Raw genomic sequence first — 25211 nt, 5'->3', positions numbered from 1 at the left:
CTTATATGTCGATGACATTTTGCTAATTGGAAATAGCATTCTGTTGTTAGAGTCTGTAAAGGCTTTGCTCGGGACATGTTTTTCAAAGAAAGACTTGGGAGAGGCTCAGTACATACTAGGCATCAAGATCTATAGGGATAGATCAAAGAGGATGATAGGAATGAGTCTAAGTACTTACATTGATAAGGTACTAGCTCGATTCCAAATGGAAGGAGCCAAGAGAGGGCACCTACCCATGTCACATGGCATAACCTTAAGCAAGAAGGAGTGTCCAAAGACACCTGATGAGCGAGAAAGGATGAGTCGTATTCCATATGCTTTGCTTATTGGATCGATGATGTATGCCATGATATGTACTAGGCCGGATGTATCGTATGCCTTGAGTGTTACGAGCCGATACCAATCAGACCCAGGAGAGGCGCATTGGATTGCGGCCAAGAATATTCTGAAGTACCTAAAAAGGACAAGGATAAATTCATGGTCTATGGCAGTTGTTGAGGAATATACCGACGCAAGCTTCCAGACAGACAGAGACGACTCCAAGTCACAATCCGGATAAATATTCTGTCTCAATGGAGGAGCGTTTAGTTGGAAGAGTGCAAAGCAAAGCACAATCGCTGATTCTACAACTGAAGCCGAGTACTTGGCAGCGTCTGAGGCAGCCAAGGAGGCAGTTTGGATTCGCAAGTTCATTGATGAACTTGGTGTTGTACCCTCCATCAAGGGTCCAATAGACCTCCATTGTGACAACAATGGAGCTATTGCTCAGGCTAGAGAGCCACAAGAACATTAGAAGGTCAAACATGTCAAGAGGCGATTTCACATGATTCGAGAATGGAAGACAGAGGGTGAAATCAGAATTTGCAAAGTGGGAACGGATGACAATGTAGTCGTTCCACTTACTAAACCTTTGTCTCAATTGAAGCACAACAAACACATTGAGGCAATGGGAATCAAGCATGTCGCAAACTGACTTTGATTTCCATATTATAGTGTTTTAATTAAATTTTGGACAATGTTAATGTAAAGCACTATGATGAACCATTCAGTGTTTGGAGTAACTAAATTTTTCATGCAATTTAAATCACTCCATCTCTATTTAATTGTGGTTTAGAATTAAATAATGAGTCCATTCTATTTTAATAAATATTCAAAATACGGTATCAAGTCAATGGCTTGGATAAAGAAACACCTATTAAGTGAACATTGAATATTTTAATCGAAAATTACCCCTATTCAAGGTCATATTTTTGTTGACGATTAATGACCATTAGAGATTAGTGTGTAGTATGATTTATAGCACCGTTTCTTGTGCTATGAGGATATAAATCATTTGCACATGTATTGGTTTAGAACCATACTTGATCGACCTATGAGAATACTTGAAAAGATTTAAAATCGTCATAAGTATTTTTCTCATTATTACTGTCGGAACTCTTTTCCTTGACCATGAGTAGTGGGAGGTCTCTTGTTTGAGTACTAGTCTGCTTTGGTATCCGCCAAACGTCTGCCGTAACTGGGGATTATAACGACAGATATCGGGCGGCTAGGTCCTCTTAGTAAGAGAAGCTACATGACAAGACTGGAAATGTCCCCCTACTAACAATAGGGAACATGTCTTGTTGTTAACAAGGCCTCTCGAAGAGCGAGACTGTGAAAATGCATGGCCGTGCTCAGATGGATTTTAGAAATCATCTGCTTATTGACAGTCAAACTCGGATTTCTAGAAACACTTCTGGACGTAACAGAGATGACGAGTAATCTTACTCTGTAGTTCATGAAGAGACATAGGAAAGGGGCTATACACTAAATGCACACTTGTCCGGAAGGACAAGTGGGAGATTAAAAGGAATGGTGTCCTTCGAACAAGTGTATTATTCTGATAGCGGGTTCAGAATTATTAGAACGCTAATATATTCAATAAGTTCAAGTGATCGGAATGCCTAGGTGGAGGCCGCTTCCGATCAGTAATATTAATATAATTAATATTACAACTTAATCTTGACTGAACCCTTTGGGTCACACCTAAGAAAAATATACGAACTGACTCGACGAATTAATTCGAAAGAAATTATTTCGTCGCCAGAGTGTTAAATATTTAGACGTCGGTAATTCGAGCTTGGAGCTTCGAAACCGATCGTCGGAAGTCTAGTCAAAAATAATAAAAAGACGAGACGCGCAAAATAATAATAAATCGACCATATTCCCAAAATACGCCTAGCATCGGAATGCCCCGAGCATTCGAATGCTAGGGGCAAAAATGTCCAAGCATAGGTGGCTAGCAAGCGCACCAAGCCGAGTCTAGCATGGCTGGCTAGGTGCGTGCTAGAAGCCACGCACAGCAGCAGCTAGCAGCCGCGTGCACGTGGTGCGTGAAGCAGCTAGCTGCCGCTAGCTAGGTGTGCTAGCAGCGCAAGCACTAGCAGCCACGCACAGCAGCAAGCCCGCACCAAGTGCGTGGCTTGCGCGCACAACAGCAGCCCGCATCTTGGTGCGGGGCTGGGCTCGGGCTGTGCTCGTGGCTGGGCCATAGGACCGGTCACTATGGGGAAACTTGAGGAATATTGGAGCAAGTGGGTAAGGACATGTGGCACAAGGAGAGTATTGAGTGGGGAGCAAGTATGGTCCCCTACTCTCCATGTGGTCCTCACCAACCCATTTCACATGGTAATGCCACTTGTAGATTTATTATTAGTTTGCAATTTTAATTTAATTTAGCTTTAAATTAATTTGTGGAATTTCATAATCCCACATTGATGGGATAGAAATTCCCACTTATACTTTCCTCTATAAATACCAACCTTGGGATTTGAAGTAAAGTGCTTGAGTGGGAGTTAGAAAGAGCATTCCATATTTTGGGAAAAACTCTTAAACTCCAATAACACTTGGGTTTTGGTGGGACCTTGCTAACTCCAAGGTAGCGGACCTTAAAAGTCTTGTTTGTCCTTTGTGGGTGGATACCGTTGGAGGCACGACATTTGCGGTGCTCAAGGCTTTCAAGTAAGAGCCCGTTTTGAGAGGGCGAAGCTCGCTTCAAGGGTATGATTCGTTCTTCCTTTTCTTGTGTTTATTTATTTATGCTTTATGGTTTTATTAATTTCGAGTGGTTCCTTGGGTCGGGGTTGTTTCCGCGGTGAGTCGGACTCACCAAACCCCAACAATTGATTTCATTGATTTTAATCATGTTTTGTTTTGAGTTACTTGAGTTTATTTCTAGTTTTGATATTATGTTTAATCTCCCTTCTCCAGGCTAAACTTTTAGCTAGGGTAAGAGGATGGAAGATATGAGTTGATATTTGATGAATGATGATGGGTGGATTGAACTTATGCCATATATTTATGAAAGACATTATTTTTATTAGCTTGAGATTATTGTTGCACTCTATTTAATGTTTTCTAGTTTAAATGCATGAAAGTGATTTGAACTAGATTAAGGTCATTTCTATTTTAATGATTGCATGAGAATGAGTTATTAAAGTGGAGTTTTTATGGATTGTGCTTCTTTATTCTCTTTGATTTGATTGTAACTAATAGGATGCATGAGAATGATCCTTATTAGTGTAGACCTCTTTCATTGAGTTTCCTAGACTATTACATGAGAATGAATTGTTTAGGTAGAATCTTGTGTTCTTTGGCATGTGTTTTATGATAATCACCATTATTCCCCTCTTTCTAATCATATTGGACACCCCCATATCCCTAGCATCATTTTCCCTTGATTTTGATCATCATTTTCGTGCTTATTTGTAGTTTTAGTGTTCTTACTCAACAAAACAAAAAAAACAATCCCCTTTTCACTCTTGCATTAGTGATTATTGATGTTGAATTAGAGTGCTTCCCTAGTGGTTCGACCCTTCAGTTGCCACTAACTAGTTTAGTGTTGGTTAAGGTATTAAAAATGATTAATTTGATTAGGGTATTAGCTTAATGACCAATATAACCCATGATCAAATTTTGGCGTCATTGCCGGGGAAGCGACTTGTTTTGCGTCTATTATTGCTTTTGTTAGAGTCATTTTACTTTCTTTTCTTTTTGTTTCTTTTTGTTTTATCATCCTTGTCATTGTTAATTGTTTGCTTAGCTTTTACGAATGCTTAGGAGGTCTCAAGGAGCACCCTCACATCAAATTGACCACGAAATCAACCGAACCTTGAGACAAGTCTGTAGGCTTTATTAAGACGAGGGAAGAGGTTTTAATGTTATAGTTGATAGTGAGAGTGATTCTTACTCTTCAAGTTCACCAAGCGGAACAATGGCGGGACAAGAGAATGATGTATTGTTTCGTGAGTTCGGAAATCCGGAGGATTATGAGCTCACAGGAGGGATTTTTCTACCCGTTACGGAAACTAACTTCTCAATCCATCCACAATATAATAGAATGATCCAATCGGAGCAATTTTGCGGAAGTGCAAGTGAGGACCCTATTGAACTTTGGACCGATTCCTTGAATTGTGCGCATTGATGCAAACCAATGAAGTGAGTCAAGACTACATTCGTATGCACCTTTTCCGGCAATCTCTCACCGGACGAGCAAAGAAATGGCTAAAGCAAGTAAAGCCTAACACTCTCACAACATTGAGGGAGGTGGTAAAGGCGTTCTTGAAGCGCTTTATCTCCGAGGAGAAGACCGCCTAAATGAGAAGGAAAATTGCATCATTTGAGCAAGATGCCGATGAAAGTATTGGTGAAGCATGGGAGAGATTCAAAGAGTCGGTACAAGCATGTCCCCACCATGAGAACAATCAAGGGTTGCTCATGCGGTTTTTCCACGACGGATTGGAGCCCATGTCAAGAGCCAATTGAGATGCGGGGGCGGGTGGTCAATTAATCAAAATCCCTCAAAATCAAGTTGAAGCCACAATAGAAGAGGTAGCAAAGAACTACTCTTGGGGGGGCCGAAGAAGAAATGCACCAAAGAGAGGTGGTATTTACGAATTGGAGAAAGTTGATCAATTATAACATCAAATTTATCAGCTAGCATAAGGGCTTTCCAAGTTGAACACGAGTGTGAATGCAAGTTCAAGTGGTGGAGAAATTTCTTCTCAAGTTAACTCTTTCTCTTGTCAAAATTGTGGAGGAACAAACCATAATACATCTTATTGTGGAGGTTTAAGTCCCGAACATGTAGCGGCATACAACATAAGGCAAGAAGGATTTGGAGGAAGCGGCGGTGGAGTAGCTTGGAGACAACCACCACCCGGGTTTGTACCTCAACCTCAACAATGGAACCAACAAGATCAACCTTCCTACAACTCCAACCCTCAATATCAAAATCCAACTCCATCTCAACCCCAAAACCCAAGAGGAAGCTATCCAAGGAAAAACCAATACAACAATCAAACCCAAGCACCTCAAAGAAATCATCAAGAACAAGCACCTCAAGCGGAGCTAACTCATACTTAACTCCTCCTAGCCATGCATGCACAAATGCAATCTTTTGGGCAACAAATGCAAGAGATAAGAGCTCACAACAAGATGGTTGATTCACTACTAGCTCAATTTGCCGAGAGAACTCCTTTCAATTCACCATCTACTCTACCCGGACAACCACAACCTAACCCATCTCACAATCCAAAACCCGATACGTGCAAGTCGATCACATTGAGGTCGGGAACTTCCTATGAAGGGCAAAATGAAGGGGATAGTGAGGAAAAGAAGGGAGGAGAGGAGAGTGTGAATGAAAACAAGGGAGGTGAAAAAGAAAAGGGTGATGAGAGAGAAGGAGGTTCGGAGAAGAAGAAGCTTGACAATGAGAAGACAACTTCAATTCCTAGTGATGCTAGGAACCTTGATGAACATGTTCCTTTTCCTGGTCGGCTTGCGAAGAGGAAGTTGAATGACAAGTTTGCAAAATTTCTTAGTGTCATGAAGAATTGTCATATCAACCTCCCTTTTTTTGAAGTTGTGACACAAATGCCATTTTACTCCAAGTTCCTCAAAAATATTCTCACCACCAAGAGGAAGCTCAATAATGAGCTTATCACCCTTCCACATCAAGTGAGTACTCTTGTCCAACATAAGATGCCCAAGAAGGAAAAAGGTCGGGGAAGTTTCACTTTGCCGGTGAAAATTAGGAACATGGAGGCTAGGGGCGCCCTAGCCGATCTTGGAGCAAGTGTTAGTTTAATCCCTCTATCCATTGCTCAAAAACTCAATATAGAGATGATCCTTACAAGGAAGACAATTCAATTGGTCGATCGGTCGATGAAATTACCTTGCGGAGAGCTTGATCGAGGATGTTCCAATTCAAGTGGGTCACATCTACGTTCCTTGTGACTTTGTAGTGATGGATATGGAGGAAGATGTTAACACTAGTGGAAAAAATTCTATTTGTAACGGCTTAATTGTGACGGGCATATTGTTGCCCGTTACAATAACATCATTCGTAACGGGCGATATTAAGGTCCGTTACAAAAAAAATTCAATCCGCGTAAAAAATGAGTATTTGTAACGGTCGGTAAGGTGTCCGTTACAAATAAATACTTATTCGTAACGGGCACCTTTCCGTCCGTTACGAATACATTTTTATTTGTAACGGGCAATTACTAACAGTTACAAATACTAAGTTATTCATAACGGACATTTTCTGTCCGTTACAAAAAGTAAAGTTAACACGAGATTGACCAACTTATTTGTAACTGACTTAAAGCGTCCGTTACGATTAAATGTTCAAAATTAACCCTAAAAATTTTTCAATCCCCTTTTTTCATTTTCCCTCACTCATACTGTACTTGCTATAATAGCTCGATTTGTTCCCTATTGAAGCGCAATCTCATCTTCTCCGTCGCCGGTCCTCTGTTTCTCCGTCACCGGGCCTCACGCCCAGCCTTTTCAAAATAGTCATTCCCTCCAACATTCTCTCTCTCCTCAATAGATATTCCCAAATTCTTAGTTATTAAATTGATGTTCTTAATTTGAGCTTCATTTCTGGGAATTTTCCACTTGTTGAAAAAATTATTGGGTTTTTAGTTTGATAATCAACACTTAATTGGGTTCTCAATGTCTTGAGAATTTGCAATATACGCCGCAATTTTTTAGGGATTTTCGAAAATATTCAAGGTTAGCTTTCTTCTAACTATTTCAATTTTACGGAGAAATTTCGTGAAATAAATTATCAATCGCTTGAATTCAGCACTTCATCTCAATTTCTTCTTTTCGATCATTTTCGCCTATTTGTGATGGTTATTTTTATGTTAGGGTTTCTAATTTGCTCAATTGTTTACCAACAATATTACAGTAGTCTAAATTACCATATGCTTTGTCGAGTTCTCAATTTCCAAACACATTTCTACTTTCGTTTATTCCTAGGTTAGTTGTAGAATTGGGTTATATTGTTCAATTATATGCTGAAATTTTCTAATAATATCATTCAATTTTGTGTAGAAAGACTATAAACGGTGGTGTTTGCGGCGAATTAGTGTATCACGGTATGTATTCTCCTTCTAATTTCTTATTGTGGGTTTTCCAATATTAATTTAGGGATTTTTCTGATCTATATTATTATTGTGATGTTGCTGGAAATTAATTTGAAGGTAAAAATGAACTAGCCTGTTTCACTTAGTATATGCTTGGATGATTAATTGGTTAGAGAAAACTACTGCATTTGAATTCGCAATGGCGGATCAAATGGGGTACACAAAGTTACATGCTAGTATGATTAATTGATTAGAGAGAACTACTGGATTTGCTTTTGAAACATTGATTTTTTTTACTTTTCAAGTATTCAATGTTTCATTCATTCTTTTATTTCTTGAATTTTTTAATTTTTATTATCTAGTTTGTTAGACTAGTAGATTATATAGTTAATATCTGGTTGAATTAGTTTTGTTTTTTCAAGTGAGTAGTTGAATTAGCTGTTAGATTAATAGATTATTGTCTCCTGATCATTTTATAACTCTTTCTCCGAAGAAAATCAGTTCAGTTTCAATTAAATGTTTAATCAAGAAGAAATAAGTTCTCCCTTACTCCTTGCAAGCTCAGGTGGTCGCTTAGGCAATCTTGAGTGAAAAGCTTAAAAATCGGTCTCTTTATTGGATTTTGGCCCGTCAAACTCGTAATGCAGATGGATCGTGGGCTATAGACCCGAAGAATTCCGAAACCTAGCAAATAGCCAATGTTATAACACTCCTTTTATTTTGGGATGTGAAGCTCTTAAAACTTTGGGAGCGGTCATCAATTGCAAGAACAACACCATCACATGTGAGGTAACCGATGAGAAGATTGTCTTTGAGTTTTCTAAGTTGCTCAAGACCCCCATGGTTTAAAAATGCTATAGAGTTGATGTTGTGAATGAGGAGCTAGATCGCTTGGGGAGGGTCGTGATTAGGCCTTAAGATCCAATGATAGAAGCTCTTACATGCAAAGAAGAGTTCCACTCTCAAGAGACTAACGAGTTTGTCATGGCAATAGAGGAATCCTCAAAGGAGGAAGTTGAACAACAAGTTGAGATCGAGCTTAAGTCCAAGGAGGAGAAATTGGAGGAGAGTTCTAAGCCTCCTCCCAAGGTAGAATTCAAGCCCCTCCCCCCTTCTTTGAAATATTCTTTTCTTTATAAGGAGGGAAATTACCTTATTAGTCAATGCTACCCTAGATGGTTTTAATTTGGAAAAACTTCTTGATGTTTTAAGAAAATACAGGGATGTGATAGGGTATAACATTGATGATATCAAATGTATTAGCCCTTCTTTATGCAAGCATCATGTTCATCTTGAAGATGATCATTCCACCTCCATTGAACCTCAAAGAAGGTTGAACCCCAACCTTCAAGAGGTTGTGAAGAAAGAAATTTTGAAACTACGTGAGGCGGGCATCATCTATGCTATCTCCGGTAGCAAATGGGTTAGCCCAGTTCCTGTAATTCCAAAGAAGGGTGGAATGACCATAATCAATGATGAAATGGGAGAGGAAATCTCCACCTGGACGGTGACCGGGTGGATAATGTGCATTGATTATAGGAGATTGAAAAAAAACACCAAGAAAGATAATTTTCCTCTCCCTTTCATGGACTAAAAGCTTGAAAGGCTTTCTAACCATGCTTTCTTTTGTTTCTTGGATGGGTATTCTAGATTTTTCCAACTCCCTATCCATCCAAGTGATCAAGAGAAAACTACTTTCACATGTCCATATGGGACATTTGCATACCGATGAATGCCATTCGGATCATGCAATGCTCCTTCTACTTTTCAAAGATGCATGACTTCCATTTTCTTTGAGATGCTTGAAAAAAAAATTGAAGTTTTCATGGATAATTTTAGTGTTGGTGGCTCGTCTTTTGACACTTGTCTTTTTAACCTTGAAAAAGTTTTAAAAAGTTGTCAAGAGACGAGTTTGGTTTTAAATTGGGAAAAGTGCCATTTAATGGTCGAGAAGGGGATTGTCCTCGACCATAAGGTTTAAAAAAAAAGGCATTGAGGTTGATCCGGCCAAAGTTTCGGTAATTGAAAAGTTGCCCCCTCCTGCATCTATCACGAGGGTACGGGCTTTTCTTGGGCATGCCGGTTTTTATCGGAGGTTTATCAAAGATTTTTCTTCAATCGCCAAACCTTTGACCGAATTACTCAAAAAAGAGGTTGTTTTTAGTTTCAATGAGGCTTGCCTTGAGGCGTTTCGTAAGCTCAAGGAAGCCCTCATTTCTTCTCCCGTTGTGCAAGCTCCGGATTGGAGCTTGCCTTTAGAGCTAATGTGTGATGCTAGTGACTTTGCAGTAGGTGTCGTTCTTGGTCAAAAGAAACAAGGAAAATCATGTGTCATATACTATGCAAGTAGGACTCTAGATGAGGCTCAAAAGAATTACACAACAACGGAGAAATCGATGTTAGCGGTAGTGTTTGCATTCGATAAGTTTCGGTCCTATCTTATATGCTTAAAAGTTATTGTGTACACGGATCACATCGCGGTGCGGTATCTCATGACCAAGAAAGAAGCAAAGCCTGGCTTGATCCCTTGGGTTCTCTCTCTCCAAGACTTTCACATGGAAATGAGGGACAAAAAGGGAGCGGAGAACTATGTAGCGAATCATTTGTCAAGGCTACCATTTGAGAACAAGGAGGATGTACCGATTAATGATGAGATAGGATTCGAGGCTCTCATGGCTTTGGTGTCAACTTCTACCCCTTGGTACGCGGATATAGCCAACTATCTTGCGTGTGGAGTCGTTCCCCCGGAGTATTCTTCTCAACAAAAGAAGAAGTTTTACAAAGAAGTGAGAAGGTACTTTTGGAATGACCCATACCTATTCAAGCAATGTGGAGATGGCCTTTATCGGAAGTGTATTCCATATCATGAAATTAAAGGAGTTCTTGAGCATTGCCACTCAATACCATGTGGAGGACATGGTGGTGTTGACAAAACAGTGGCAAAAATCTCTCAATCTTTTTTGTGGTGGCCGACAATGCATAGAGGCGCCCACCAATTTGTTGCGCAATGTGATAGATGTCAAAGGAGCGGAGGCATTACCAAGAGGGACGAAATGCCCCAACAAAGTGTTATAGAAGTTGAACCCTTCAATGTTTGGGGGGTGGATTTTATGGGGCCTTTCGTTTCTTCTGGTGGAAATCTATATATCTTTGTAGCGGTTGATTATGTGACGAAATTGTTTGAAGCCATACCCTCACCTACCAATGATCACAAGGTTGTGCTTAAGCTTCTGAAGAAGATCATTTTTCCTTGGTTTGGAGTTCCGAGGGTGCTAATTAGTGATGGAGGCTCCCATTTCGCCAAAAAGCAATTTGAAGCTCTTCTCAAGAGGTATGGCGTTCATCACAAGGTTTGATTACCTTACCACCCTTAAACTCAAGGACAAGTGGAGGTCTCGAATCGTGAAATCAAAAATCTTCTTGAAAGTATGGTGAACAAATGAAGGAAAGATTGGTCTCTCAAACTTGATGACACACTATGGGCTCTTAGGACGGTGTACAAGACTCCAATCGGCACGACCCCCTATAGGTTGGTCTATGAAAAGGGTTGTCACTTGTCGGTTGATTTAGAATACAAGGCTTGGTGGGCCATCAAAGAGCTCAATATGGATTTATCGTTGGCTGGTGAGAAGAGATTGCTTAAGCTCAATGAATTTTAAGAGCTTAGAGATGATGCTTATGAGAGCTCAAGTTTATATAAGGAGAAGACCAAAAAGTGGCATGACCAACATATTTGAAACAAGAACTTTAAGGTTGGAGACAAGGATTTTGTTTTCAACTCTAGGCTTCATTTGTTTCCGGGTAAACTCAAATCAAAGTGGTTAGGGCCTTTTGTGATATCAAAGACTACTCCTTATGGCTCCTTTGAGTTGGATGCGGATGGTAACAAGTTTATGGTTAACGGTCATCGTTTAAAGCATTACTTTTGCAAGGAAGAAGTTGGTATCATCGAATGTATAATTCTTGATCCTTTGGATCCCAAGCCTCCCACTTGAAGAATTTTCCTCATGGGCAAGCTAGTGACCTCATAAAGAAGCGCTTCTCGGGAGGCAACCCGAGTTTCTAACTCCTTTCTAATATTTTTAAAATATTCCGATTTCACATTCTTCTTTGAATTTGATTTTGAATTTCATTTTTCCACTTTTGGTTGATAGGTGTTTAGATGATGAAGGAGAAAAGGATTTTTTCTATATCGAAGATGAGAGGAGAAAGAAATTGAAGTTGCTCTGCGCGACCCCTGTGCGGGAACGCAGTGTAAAGTATGCGGGCGCGCATCCTTGTCAGAACCCGCAGACTTTTATTCGAATTTGGATATTCGAGACAGAAGGTTTGCAGGACTGTGAAAATTGGGTTTTAACCCCTTCTTCCCCATTTCGCCCTCATATTTTCACAAACCTCATTTCATGCTCTCTTCTCTCTCCTTACAAACTCAAACCTAATCTTCCAATTTCACCAATTTCTTACAAATTCCATTGATTTTCCTTCAAATCCATAAAAAATTTTCACTCTACTCACAAATTTACCCACTTTCTCTCTCTAAAATACCCAAAAATCCTCCATTTTCATGGTTTGCATGCTTAATTGAAGGTGGTGTTCTTGGGGGTTTTTAGTGGTGTTCAGGCTTCTTCTAAGTGGTATAAATCTAAATTTTGCTATTTTATTACTTAGTTTCACATGTTTATGCAAAATTTTTAGTGATTAAGCATGGATTAGCTTGAGTGAGTTTCATGTGATTTTGATTTTCTTTGTTAAGGATTTGTTGGTTATTACTGTGATATTTAGTGATTTTGGGACATTGTTGTTAACAAATTTATTTGGAAGCTATTTTCATGAAATTAAGTTGAGCAATTTTGTGTTAGTATTGATGATAATGCAACTATTTTCATGAGTATTGCTTATTATCATAATGTATTGTGATTGAGTGTTTTGTTGTTGATTCTAGTTGTCTTGGAAGCTATATTTATGTGGTTAGTTGTTGGTACTAACCTTTTTGCAGATAGTTAACACTTGGGTTGTTGTTGTTGTGTTTCAATTATTGGTTGAGTTCGAAGGGAGTTCTCTTTTGGTTTGGTTGTTTGAATTGCATGAGAACACAATGAGCAAAAGGAGGAGTAGAAAGGAGCCTAGGTAAACGGTTGAGGAACCGAGTACTCAAACTCAACAAACTCAAGCTCAAGGATAAAATGTTCCCCCTCTATTGAGATTCTTGAACAAGGTCCATGCTACTTTCTTTAATGACCTTCAAGGACGAAAGCTAAACCCCTCGAGACACTATGATCAACGCTCCATGAGAGCTTTGGGGATTGATGATGATATAAGGTCATTCCTTGACAACTTAGGGATGAGTGAGTTCATCAAGCATCAATTTCGAACATATATAGAGCCGACCTTCTAATTGTTGGCCTCATTTGAAAAGGAGCCTCATGGGAACAACGACTTCCAAATTTCCTTCCAACTATTCAACAACCAGCACACTATGACTCTTAGTGATCTTTATACATCGTTGGATTTGAACCACGAGGTGGACCTCCTTGCCCCTTCATTAAGCCTATTCCCAGAGTACGATGCATTTCGATGGTGGCAAACGATTACTGATTTTGAAGAGTTCAACACTAGGTATTCGGTGGCCAACCATATTATCCACCCTGTGCTCCGTATTCTTCACCGCATTCTGAGGTTTGCGGTGTTTAGCAAGCAAGACTTGAGTAAGCTTTCGCATGAAGAGCTCTTTACTTTGTGGGTTGCCACTAGGGAGGAGTTGAAAGGGCGACTCAATATGGGGTACTGGTTCGTCCTGTGCTGCGAGGCTGTGAAGTCGGGTCACAAGACGGGAGAAATTGCCCTTGGTGGGATGATTACAAGGATTGCCAAGAAGCTTAACTATGAACACTCTTCCCCTCATGCACTCAAATTTGGTCCGATAAAGATCTATTCATTGACATACAACAAATGAGAAGCTCGGGGTTCCTCCAAGGAACTTCAGATGCCAACAATTTTCATGCTTGGATGGTTGACCGCGAGCACCATTGTATCTTGCCTTACCCCAGCCGTACATCCTTGGAGCCGAACGCTAGGAATGTATGGAAAATTCCACGAGAAAATAGTGTGCTACCCACTGCTTTGGGTGGCGCAAGGAATATGGTAGTCGAGCAACAACAACAACAACAACACCAACATCAGCAACAACAACAACAACAACAACAACAACATCAAGGCATGAGTAGCCTTGAACAACAATTGATGAGCATGCAACTTGGCATGCAGAGCCTGATGGAGAACCAACAAGGTATGTTTATGCAAACCCAAGCTCTCTATGGTGCGGCCTTGTATAGGGGTGAGGTCACCCCCCCGGTAAATTACCCCTATTGGCCACCCCAACAAGGCCAAGTCCCTCAGTGGCAGGGATCGCAACCTACTTGGCCCTATTGGCAAGGGCCCTCCTCCCACGGTGTTTCCCGGGTAGACAACCCGACAGAAACCGAGTGCGATTATCGTGCCCCCGGGGGGGGAGCGATTTTAGGGGTGACCTAATGCGTATCATTTATGGCCCTCATAGGGTAGCATTTTAGGGTGATTTTATCTTCCTTTTTATGCTTTCTTATCTTATTTTTGGTCCTTTTTCCTTTAATCCCTTTCTTTCTTTCTTACCTTGTGTTTTTCGTGTTTTCCTCGTGTTTCCCTTTTATTTGGTTCTTTTTCCCTTTTATTCCTTTTCGTTGTTTGTTTTTGTAGGTACATAGGATTTGTCTGTGCAAGGGAATCAAGATGGGCTATATTGACTAAGCAAGGAGGAAATAATCGACTCGGAGAGGGCTCAGAGAGGGCATCAAGCCCTGCCAGTCTGTCGCGGGCGCGGGTATGAAGGCCGCGGGCGCGGGCTCTTATGCACCAAATTGGCAGATTTCGACCAGGAACTCTCCGCGGTCTGGCCGAAGGCTTGCCGCGGGCGCGGGTAGTTTGGAGAGCCCGCTCGTACCAGAGAGACCGCGACCCTCTGATCACCCTTTGGGAGCAGGGGATTCGCCGCGCTTTTGCCGCGGGCGTGGGTGCTTTTGCCGCGGGCGCGGGCTAGAAGACCCGCGTGCGCGGGTGTTGCGCAGAAACCCCGCGGAGTTTTTAATGGGTTCCGTACCTATTTTTCCGCGGGCGCGGGGTTTATTGGAGAGGGCGCGGGGATCCCGTTTTTTTCTTTGCCTATAAATACACTTGTAATTCCTTTTTGAAGATAACTTTTAGATAATTTTCATTAGCTTAAGTTTAGAGAGAGAAGTTAGAGAGAAGTTAGAGAGAAGTTAGAGAGAAGTTCTTGGTATTGGATTTGTATTTCAACATTGGATCAGTTGTGCTTGGATTTCTTCTTTTTCAATCATTAATATTAGTTAGATTTTCTTCTTCTAGTTCATCTCTTACTTGATTGATTTAGTTTCATCTTTGATTGTTTGTATTGCTTGGATTTGAATTGGATATTGTAGTTGATATTGCTTTCTCTTGATTTTGATTTAGAATGATGATCAATGCTAATTCTAGTGATTTGTTCTTGAGCTACACCATGATTAGTGAGTAGATTAGTTGCTAGGGAGAAGGGGAAGCATGCTTGATTGATAATTTATGCTAGTTAATGATCTTTGATTGATTGAATTGTTGCAATTAAATTGGTTAACATAGTTTTGCATGTGATTAATTAGATTAGGAATGATCAACCTATAAGAATAATCTAGATTGCATTGCATTTCTTAATGACATGACCCATCAATTTGAGAATTGCTTTAATTTATTGAGTTTGATTGTGAATTTCCTTGATTAACCATTCATAGTGACCCCTAGTTTGGCCTCTAGGAGATAGCTCTTGAACTCTCTTGATTGCTACTATTGTTTGTCCTTTGCAATGCTTGAATCAAACGAAGAAATTATCGATTAGCACGATTATTGAATTAGCATGTGGAACCAATATCCCTAGTATTTAGCTTTTTGAATTACTTGATTAGTCTAATTTTGCTATCATAACACCAATCATTTTCTCACTTAAATCTCCGAAATAGCTTGATTTAGGCTAAAGATAACACCAACTAACTCCTTTGGGTTTGACCCTTTACTTACCTATACTTGTTTTAGGTTTGTTTAGGATTATATAAATAGTGTTTGATTTTGGGATAGGCAATTAACGACTAGTTTCTTCCTCTATCAAAATGGCGCCGTTGCCGGGGAGTGAAATTGGTGCTTAGCTTTAGTTGTTGAGTCTATTTCATTTTAATTGAAAAAAAAAATACAAAGAGATTTTGTTTCTTAAGGCTACATTTGTAGCCGTGCTACCAATATTTTCATTGAGTTTAGCATGCATAGAGGTCGTGATCGATCCATTGTGCCTTTTGACCCGGAAATCGAAAGGACTCTTTCGAGGAGGAGAATTGCTAGTCGATCCTTTGAATTTAGTTCTTCAAGCGAAGAAGGATTTGAAGAGGAACTAGGCATGGGAGATCAACCAAGAGTTGCTTTGAAAGAATTGGGAATTCCCGGTGCGTACAAGTTTGAGAGTGGAATTGCTCCACCTACAACACCGGCGAATGACTTCGAAATTAGGCCGGCTATGATCGCTTTGATCGAAAGGAGACAATATAGCGGAGCTAAGAATGAGAGTCCGTTGAACCATCACAAGGAGTTTGAAAAGTATTGCAACACTATCAAAGTGAACGGAGTTTCTCAAGAATTCATCCGGCTAAAGTTGTTTCCATTTTCTCTCATAAGCCGAGCCTTAGAGTGGTTGGATAAGGATTTAAAGCCAAATTCCCTTCGAACATGGGACGAAGTCACCAAGGAATTCTTGTCCCGATTCTACCCACAAAAGAAAACGGTGGAGGCTAGAGCTTTGATTCAAGGGTTCAAGCATAGACCTAATGAAAGCCTCTACGATGCATGGGAGAGGTATAAAGAGTATCAAAGGGAATGCCCCCACCACGGAATTCCAACTTATCAAGTCATTCAAAGTTTCTATGATGGCCTAAGTCCTCAAGGCAAATCATGCCACGATGGGGTCCCATAATGAATCGGACGGAAGAGGAAGTGGTGGACATTATAGAGGACGTGGTTAAGTACTATAGAGATTGGCAAGATGGTGAGAGGGGTTCAACTAGCAAGAGTGGCTCTTCGGTGTACTATATAGACCATCTAAATGCGATCAAAACTTATCCTCACAAATGACAAACTTGGGGAAAGAAATGACCGCAATCAAGGCCTAGTTGGAAGGTTCCTTTTCTTCTCAAGCTTCGAATTCTCCCTCCAAATTTAAGGGGAGAGGTACCTTTTCTAACTCTCAACCCCCTCTCTCTTCAAATAATATGACTAGTGGTTGCTTGTTTTGTGATGCATGTGGATCTTATGATCATGAATCTTGTAATTGCCCTCATGCTTCTCCGAAATGTGGTGATGATTTTGATAATAGTGAGAGTGAGCATGTGAATTATGTGTCAAATAATAATGTGCAAAGGTTTGATAATAAAAGAGGTCAATGGATAAGGAATTACTAAAACCAAGGTAATTTTGACAACTATAACCAAGGTGGTGGTTATAGGAACCAAGGGAACCAAAGTTCTCGTGGCAACTATAACAATCAAGGTTATAGTAGTCAAAATCAAAACCAAAATTATGGTAATCAAAACCAAAGTTATGGAAATCATAACCAAGGTAGTGGAAACCATAATCAAGGTTATGGTCAAAATCAAAATAGGGGTAATTGGAACAATCAAGGTAGGGGCAATTTTCAAAATAATTCTCAAAGAGGTCCCCCACCCGGATTTGTTCCAAAGACTCAAGGTGAAAATTCCTATTCACAATCTTTTTCTTCTAGGACCAATTTGGAGGAAATAATTGAAAATCAAACTAAGTTGTTGAACACATATATGGCCGTTAGTGACAAGATGTTCAATGAAATGATGACCCACAACAAAATGCTCGAAAACCAAATTTCTCAACTTGCTAGTGCTTTGAAAGACCAAGCAAGCCATTCTTCTTTACCTTCCCAAGGCCTAGATCCCAAGAAACCCGTGAATGCTATTGTTACAAGGAGTGGTAAAGTTCTTGAGGAGAGATTGCCAAGGAGGAGTGATAACAAGGAGGTCCCCAAGGAAGTTTTGGTTGAGAATGAGGGAAGTAGAGCATCTTTGGATGAGGTTGTGGTTGAGACACCAAGAGAGGTGAGAGTAGAGAAAGAGATTGTGAAACCCAAGCTCCCTTATCCCCAAAAATTCATGAGACACAAGTTGGATGAGCAATTTGGGAGATTTATTGATATGCTCAAACAACTTCACCTTTCTCTACCTTTCACCGATGTGATAAACCAAATGCCTAATTATGCCAAATTCCTCAAAGACATTTTGAGCGGAAAGAGGAACTTTGTAGTGCGATCATCATGAAAAAAATGCCACCTAAGTTGAACTAAAACAAGCTAGGTGTGCCATGAAAGGAGGTGGCATTGTCTAAGGAATTGCTTAATGGAAGCATGGAGGAAGTGGATGAACAATTGTGCTTGAAGATCTCAAGCCATGAAGCTTTTCAAGTGGCCGCAACAAAAGAAGGTAAAGGTGTGCCTATTGTAGAGCTCAAACTTCTACCATCACACCTTAGGTATGAATTCTTAGGCCCAAATTCCACTTACCCCGTAATTGTTAGTGCATCCTTGAGCGAGAGCGAAGCTCAAGCGTTATGTTGTGTCTTGAGAAAGCACCAAGGTGCTTTGGGCTATACTATCGATGATCTTAAAGGTATAAGCCCCGCTTTGTGTACGCACCACATAATGCTTGAGGAAGGCACCCTTCCTTCTATTGGACAGCAAAGAAAGCTACACCCTTAAATGGGAGAGGTGGTGAAAAAAGAGATCACCAAGCTCTTGGATGCGGGAATCATATTCCCCATCTGAAGCTCTAGGTGGGTTTCTCCCGTTCATGTCGTTCCTAAGGTATGACCGTAGTCAATAATGAGAGTGGTGAGCTCATTCCAACTAGGACGGTCACCGGTTGGAGGATATGTATAGACTATAGACATCTAAATTCATCAACCAAAAAGGATCTCTTTCCCCTTCCATTCGTTGATCAAATGTTAAAGAGACTAACAAGGCACAAGTTCATTTGCTTCGTTGATGGCTATTCGGGATTTTTCCAAATGCCAATCCACCCCGAATATCAAAAGAAGACAACATTTACATTCCCATATGGGACCTTTTCCTATAGGAGAATGCCCTTTGGCCTTTGTAATGCCCCCGCAACTTTCCAAAGATGTATGAAGAGCATTTTTGGAGACATGTTGGAGGAAGAAATGGAGGTGTTTATGGATAATTTCTCCGTAGGTGGGGTTTCATTTGAAGAGTGCCTAGTTAATCTTGAGAAATGTTTGGCTCGGTGTGTAAAGGTTAATCTTGTCTTAAATTGGGAAAAATGCCATTTCATGGTGGAGGAAGGGATAGTGCTTGGGCATAAGATCTCTCATAAAGGAATAGAGGTGGATAAGGCCAAAATTTAGGTTATTCAGAAGCTTCCACCACCGGTGAATGTCAAGGGAGTGAGATCATTTTCAGGTCATGCGGGTTTCTATAGAAGATTCTTCAAGGATTTCTCACTCATTGCCAAGCCCCTTAATGATCTTCTTCAAAAAGATGTTGAGTTCATTTTTGATGATAAATGCTTGGAAGCATTTAATAGATTGAAGAAGGCCCTAATCTCTACCCCCATTGTTCAATCCCCAAGATGGGATCTACCCTTTGAATTGATGTGTGATGCTAGTGATTGGGGAATTGGAGGTGTTTTGGGACAACGTGTGGACAAGAAGCTTTATGTGATTTACTATATGTCCAAGACACTAAATGGGGCCCAAAAGAATTACACAACAACAGAAAAAGAGTTCTTGGCCATTGTTCACTCTTTCGAGATATTCAGGTGTTATTTGTTGGGTTCCCAGACCATTGTCTTCACGGATCATGCGACTCTCAAGTATCTTTTTGCCAAGAAAGAGTCCAGGCAAAGGTTGATTCGTTGGGTTCTTGAATTACAAACTTTTGAAATAGAGATTAGGGATAAGAATGGTGCGGAAAATGTTGTGGCGGACTATCTTTCTCGCCTTGAGGATGATCAAATTCATGATGATGGTCTACCAATTGAAGATAGAATTCTTGATGATGTCTTGTATGCCATTAAGGTTAAGTATCTCCCATGGTATGCCGACTTGGTTAACTTACTAGCATGTGGTGAGTTTCCACCTTCTTTCTCCAAGAACCAAAAGAAGAAGCTAAAAAGGGAAGCAAGACATTACTTGTGGGATGAACCAATCTTGTATAAACGCAGGGTGGATGGCTTGCTTCGGCGTTGTGTCCCGAATGAAGAGGTGCCAAGTGTTCTAAATATGTGCCATTCGAATCCAAGTGGCGGTTGAAAGTGCAGCTGGTACTCAAGAAGGGGGGGGTTGAATTGAGTACAGGGCAGTGTTAAGAATTATTGGATTTTCTTCTCTATTTATGTAGGGGGACCAGGTGATGAACTGGTCCTGCAGCGGAAACAGAAAATTCAATAAATAATCAACACAAAGATTTAACGAGGTTCAGCTCAACTCTGAGCCTACGTCCTCCACTACCCTAATTACTTTTATTAATCAACTCTGAAAAACAAAAGCAATTACAAATGATCACACTCGTGATCCCCACACCTAACTCTAGGTGTCACTTCGCACTTGAACTCACAAGCACTTGCACTCACACTCGTAAATGCTACCCAATCACTAACCTCTTAGTGATTCAATACAAACCCTTTGTTTCCCTCTAAATGCTTCCTACTCAAAGCTTACAAGAGATAATTACAAAACAATCCTTACTGTGTGCATAAATAGTTTGTAAGAGATGAACTAACTATTTCCCTTAGAGTGTATTTCGAGCTTTCAAAGATAGAGAAGTTTTTCAGAAAAGCTCACTCGAAATTCTGATCGAGTTTATGCTTTTATAAGGTTGGGAGATGAATTCTTTCGTGATCTTTTCAGATCATAACTTAGGAAAATAGAATATCTTTTATTTTGTAAATAAGAGATATTCTAAGATATTATTCTACTTTCCATAAATGGGTAGAATAATATATTCTAAGTTATATGCGAAATAATTCATCTCCAACTCTGCATAAACTGAATCAATTAGTTTAGTAAATATTCTCTAAGGATAGGAAATATATATTCCAGAAAATATTTACTGAACTAATGTCCAGGTTCACGAAACAAGCTACGAAGAAGCTGTTTCCTGACCTGTTAGTGTCCTAGAGATCAGGTCAACTTTTCCTGATCTCTACAACACTAAATATTCTAAGTAAGGGATACAGATAGCTTACGTACAAACATCCATGCACACTTAACATTATAAAGACTACAAAGATCAACTATCCTAATCTGAGAGACTTCATAATCTTCAAGTCTTGACGGCCTTCCTTGATAGAACATTCTGATACATATTTCTTGAATGCTTTGATTCAAAAGGACTTCATATTGCCTCAAGTACTTGGGATAGCTGTTCCTGTTCAAAATGTCAGTTGATATGATATAAAACCAACAAGAACCAGCTAGTCAGTTGTTTGTCATCACTCAAAACCTTAAGTGACTCAACAAATTCCCCCTTTTTGATGATGACAAACACTTTGAAGTTTCCTGCACCTGCACGTTAGTGAGAAACAGCAAAGTAAAGAAAGTTCTAATCTACACTTAAGAAGACAAGACTTTCTACTAGACTTTCTACACAAGGGATATCTTGTGTAAAAGACTTATGACACTGATGACTGACCAGGATAGCCATCTTTATTTAAAAGAAACAACTTGTTTTTGGATTTTTGGAAAAAGACACTGAAACAGTTAGTTAATCTAACTGTTCTCTCTATTTTAACTTGTTTTTGTGATTATCTGACTCAAGGAAATAAAAGACTCAATCTAATTGTCTAACAAGGCCTTTTCAGAAACTTCAACCTGCTTTTCCCCCTTTTGGCATCATTAAAAAGCATTCAAAAAATAGAATTGCACACCAAAATATCGCAAGTAAGCCAAAAATCAGTAGTTTCAACCACTGATCAATCTCAATGCTGCAGGTTAGCACAAACAGGTTATTCAATCACATGAAACAGAAAAAGCTTAAAACTGTTCAGGATTACACACCAGAAGGTTAGAAACATAATAGAAACCACACTGCATGAAAAACAGTCTAGCAGTGTGGGGGAACAGCAAATATTATGGCAGTTAATGGAAGGGGAGGGGGAGACTGAAGTGATCATTCATCATCATCTTCATCCTCTTCTTCATCCTCTGGGTTGATCTCCTCCTCGAAGTCAGAACCTTCCTCAGCTGTCTTTTCTTCTTCCTTCTTCTCCTTTTCCTCTGTCTCTTCTTCTTCTTCCTCATCAGATTCATTTTCCTCTTCTTCAGAACCCTCTCCTTTTTCAGCATCAGGACCCTTCTCACTGGAGGATTCCTCATCATCCGTCTCAATGATCCTACAGTGTGTAGAGTCAAACTGCATCCCAGACTCTGGGGGCAACAGGTGATCAATCACCCTGCAAATAGTGAGGAATTTCCTGTTGTTCATAAGCTTGTCAAGCTTCCTTTCTTCTTCAGCCAGCACTAGACTGGCAGCCAACTTTATGATCCTCTCATCCTGCCTTTCCAACTTGGCAAGAAGCATTGCCACATCCTCAGGAATGATTTCCTCCTGGTTCCCTGCATCCCTTGGGCTACTTTCTTGACCTACAAAAGTCAGCCTCTTTCCAGAGTAGTCAATCTTCTTTTGAGTGAGTATTTTCTTGGAGAACAACTGAAGACTCACCGCTTCACCAGAAAAAGAAAACTTGGGATTCTGCTCCTTGATGATTTTGCAGATAAAGGAACCATAAGGAAGGGAGTTGTGGGATGAAGCATGGCAGTACAACATGTGCTCCATCATTAGAGCAGGCAGATTAACCTTAACCTTTTTCAGGATCAGATAGATCAGAACCATGTCCATGATCCTAACAGTACCTCTGCCTTGACCTTTGGGCAGAAAGACCTTCAAACACATGGAGTGAAGAACTAACATAATTGCCTCCCTAAAGTCACTAGGGGGACCAGCTTCTTCCTTCTTTCCAAACAAAAACTGAGTAACCTCCTCAGGTGTTACTTCTCCCATTAGGGGCCACCCATCACTGCTATATCTACCGAAACCATCTCTAGGTATACCCAGCAACTCAGATAAAACAGACTCAGAAACATGGACAATACTACCAGAAACAGTTGATGCCACAGACATATCAATGTTTTGCTTCAGATTAACAAAAAACTGACGAACAGGACCAACAAAAGCATCATTTAAATCATTAAACAGAGACATCCATCCTTGGAACGCAAGAAGTTCCTTAACTTGACTCAAAGCAGGAATATCAAAATATTCATTCTCAACACCACAACCAGATAACACAGTCCTAGAACTTAAAGAAGTTGCACCAGTACTGGGGTTAACAGGTTGTTTACCTTTAGCAGTCTTGGAGATACGGGAAACAGATGATGTTGCTTTCCTTTTCTCTCCTCTCTTAGGCTCAGATGGTGTAGTCTCCTTCTCTTCTGAGCCCTTAATGACCTTTGAAGCAGCCCTAGTCTGCCTTTTCCTTACAGAGCCAGTAGTGGTACCAGCAACCACCTTGGTCACCACTACATCTAGATCCTCCTCCATCTTCTTGTCCTCCTTCTCCTCATCCAATCCTTCATCAGCCACTTCCTCTAACTGTTTTTCAAGTTTCTTGGCTATCTTTTTAACAGGTTCCCCCTCAGAAGGTGATTTGGGGTTTGAAGAAACGGTTTCAGTTATTTGAGTGAGGGTTTCGATGGATTTCTCTTTTGGGGCCTTTTTGGATTTGGATTTTTGTGGAGAAGGGTTTAAAGTTTTAGTCTTTGATGGTGAAGCAGGTTTTTCCTTCAAGACATTCTCTTTTGAAGGAGTTTGTCTCAAGGGAACGGCCTTGATGGGTTCAGTTTCAGAGGGGTTGATTTCTGGTGTTGCTTGTGAAGGAGTCTGCTCAGAGACGTTCATAAGAACATCCTTGATTGTTTCTTGAGATTTTGACGAGGGGGAACTAGCCAAACTTGCTTTGGAACCTCCTTTCCTTCCTCCTTTCCTTCCAGTTCCAGCCTTTCTCACCATTGTTGCTTGTCTAAGCTTCGAAGAATTGATCTTGTGTAGAGAGAGAAGTTGAGAATTTTTGATGAATGATGAATAATCACGGAGCAAAGAAAGGGAAGCAAATATATAGCAAGAGGAATTATAGAGACAATCAGAAATAAAATCAGAGGATCAGAAGATATTTGGAAGTTATTTTAATTTGGAAATAACTTCCATAAATGAACAACTGCCCATAATTGCAACTGTCAGAACAAATTGCCGTTGGAGGAAAATAACTGCCATAATTTAAAGATTTTAAAATCAAATAAGAATATAAAAAATATTTTCTCACGGTTTAATTTGAAATTAATTTCAAAATTAATCCGTTTGTATTTGCTGCTGTTTCCTCTGCTGGTAGGGTTACTGAAACAGTTGCTTATCTGTTCAATATGGCCTTCAATCCTGAAAGTGATTAGCTGCAATATTGCTCACATAGAGATAAGCAATTAACATTGAGATAATAGACAGATTGCAAAGGTATGATGCACGCACACATTTAAAGAATACTTAATTAGCCAATCATTGGGGAAAAACAGCTGAGAGAGGTCTCTTAGTTTGACCTAGTCAGACCTAACATGACTCTAAACTTGCAGAAAGACTCTTTACCCAATGGCTTAGTGAAGATATCTGCAATTTGTTCTTCACTGTTGCAAAAACTCAGCTCTACAAGACCTTTCTCAACATTATCTCTTAGGAAATGATGTCTTATCTCAATATGCTTTGTCCTGGAATGCTGCACAGGATTCTTAGAAATGTTAATAGCACTTGTATTATCACATAAAATAGGTACATTTTCATAGAAAATACCAAAATCTTTCAACTGGTTCCTTATCCACAACAGCTGGGAGCAGCAAGCTGCAGCAGCTATGTATTCAGATTCTGCTGTGGATAAAGCAACAGAATTTTGTTTCTTTGATCCCCATGAAATCAAGCAGGGACCTAAGAAATGTGCCATACCAGATGTGCTCTTTCTGTCTACTAGGAATCCAGCATAATCTGCATCTGTGTATCCTAATAGTTCAATTGAACCACCTTTGGGGTACCACAAGTACAGATCATCTGTTCCTACTAAGTATCTAAATATTCTCTTGACAGCCTTTAGGTGAGATTCTTTGGGATTGCTATGAAAACGTGCACACAATCCCACAGAAAACACTATATCTGGTCTACTAGCTGTCAAGTAGAGAAGAGAACCAATCATACCTCTAAACAGTGTAGCTTCCACGCTCTCTCCTTTATCATCACTGTCTAGCTTTGCATTTGTAGGTATTGGAGTTGCATATGATTTACTGTCTTGCAATCCATACTTCTTGATTAGTTCCTTTAGATACTTCTGTTGATGTATCATGATCCCATCAACTGTTTGCTTGATCTGCAATCCTAGGAAGAGTCCTAGTTCTCCCATCATGCTCATCTCAAATTCACTTTGCATCAGATCTGCAAACTCACTACACAAAATTTGATTAGTAGCACCAAATATTATATCATCTACATATATCTGTACTACAATCAAATCAAAATTCCTGGTTTTTATAAAGAGGGTCTTATCAACCGTTCCTCTTCTATAGTCATGTTCCATCAGAAAGTTGGACAGCCTTTCATACCAA

General features: G+C 40.0%; 2 non-coding genes across 2 annotated transcripts; both read right to left on the bottom strand.

Annotated features, from left to right (window-relative positions):
- Positions 1 to 4632: 4632 nt before the first annotated feature.
- LOC145629535 (small nucleolar RNA R71) lies at positions 4633 to 4739 on the bottom strand. The gene has a single exon (XR_014111701.1). It is a non-coding gene; the product is annotated as a small nucleolar RNA R71 (small nucleolar RNA).
- Positions 4740 to 16267: 11528 nt separating this feature from the next.
- On the bottom strand, positions 16268 to 16373 carry LOC145629769 (small nucleolar RNA R71). Its single transcript, XR_014111917.1, has one exon. It is a non-coding gene; the product is annotated as a small nucleolar RNA R71 (small nucleolar RNA).
- Positions 16374 to 25211: the final 8838 nt, after the last annotated feature.

The sequence above is a fragment of the Chenopodium album genome, chromosome 4 (genome assembly GCF_948465745.1).
Source record: "Chenopodium album chromosome 4, dcCheAlbu1.1, whole genome shotgun sequence".
In the NCBI taxonomy this organism is placed as follows: domain Eukaryota; kingdom Viridiplantae; phylum Streptophyta; class Magnoliopsida; order Caryophyllales; family Amaranthaceae; genus Chenopodium; species Chenopodium album.
Note: the sequence above shows the minus strand (reverse complement) of the source record. Positions and strands in the feature narration are given on the sequence as shown.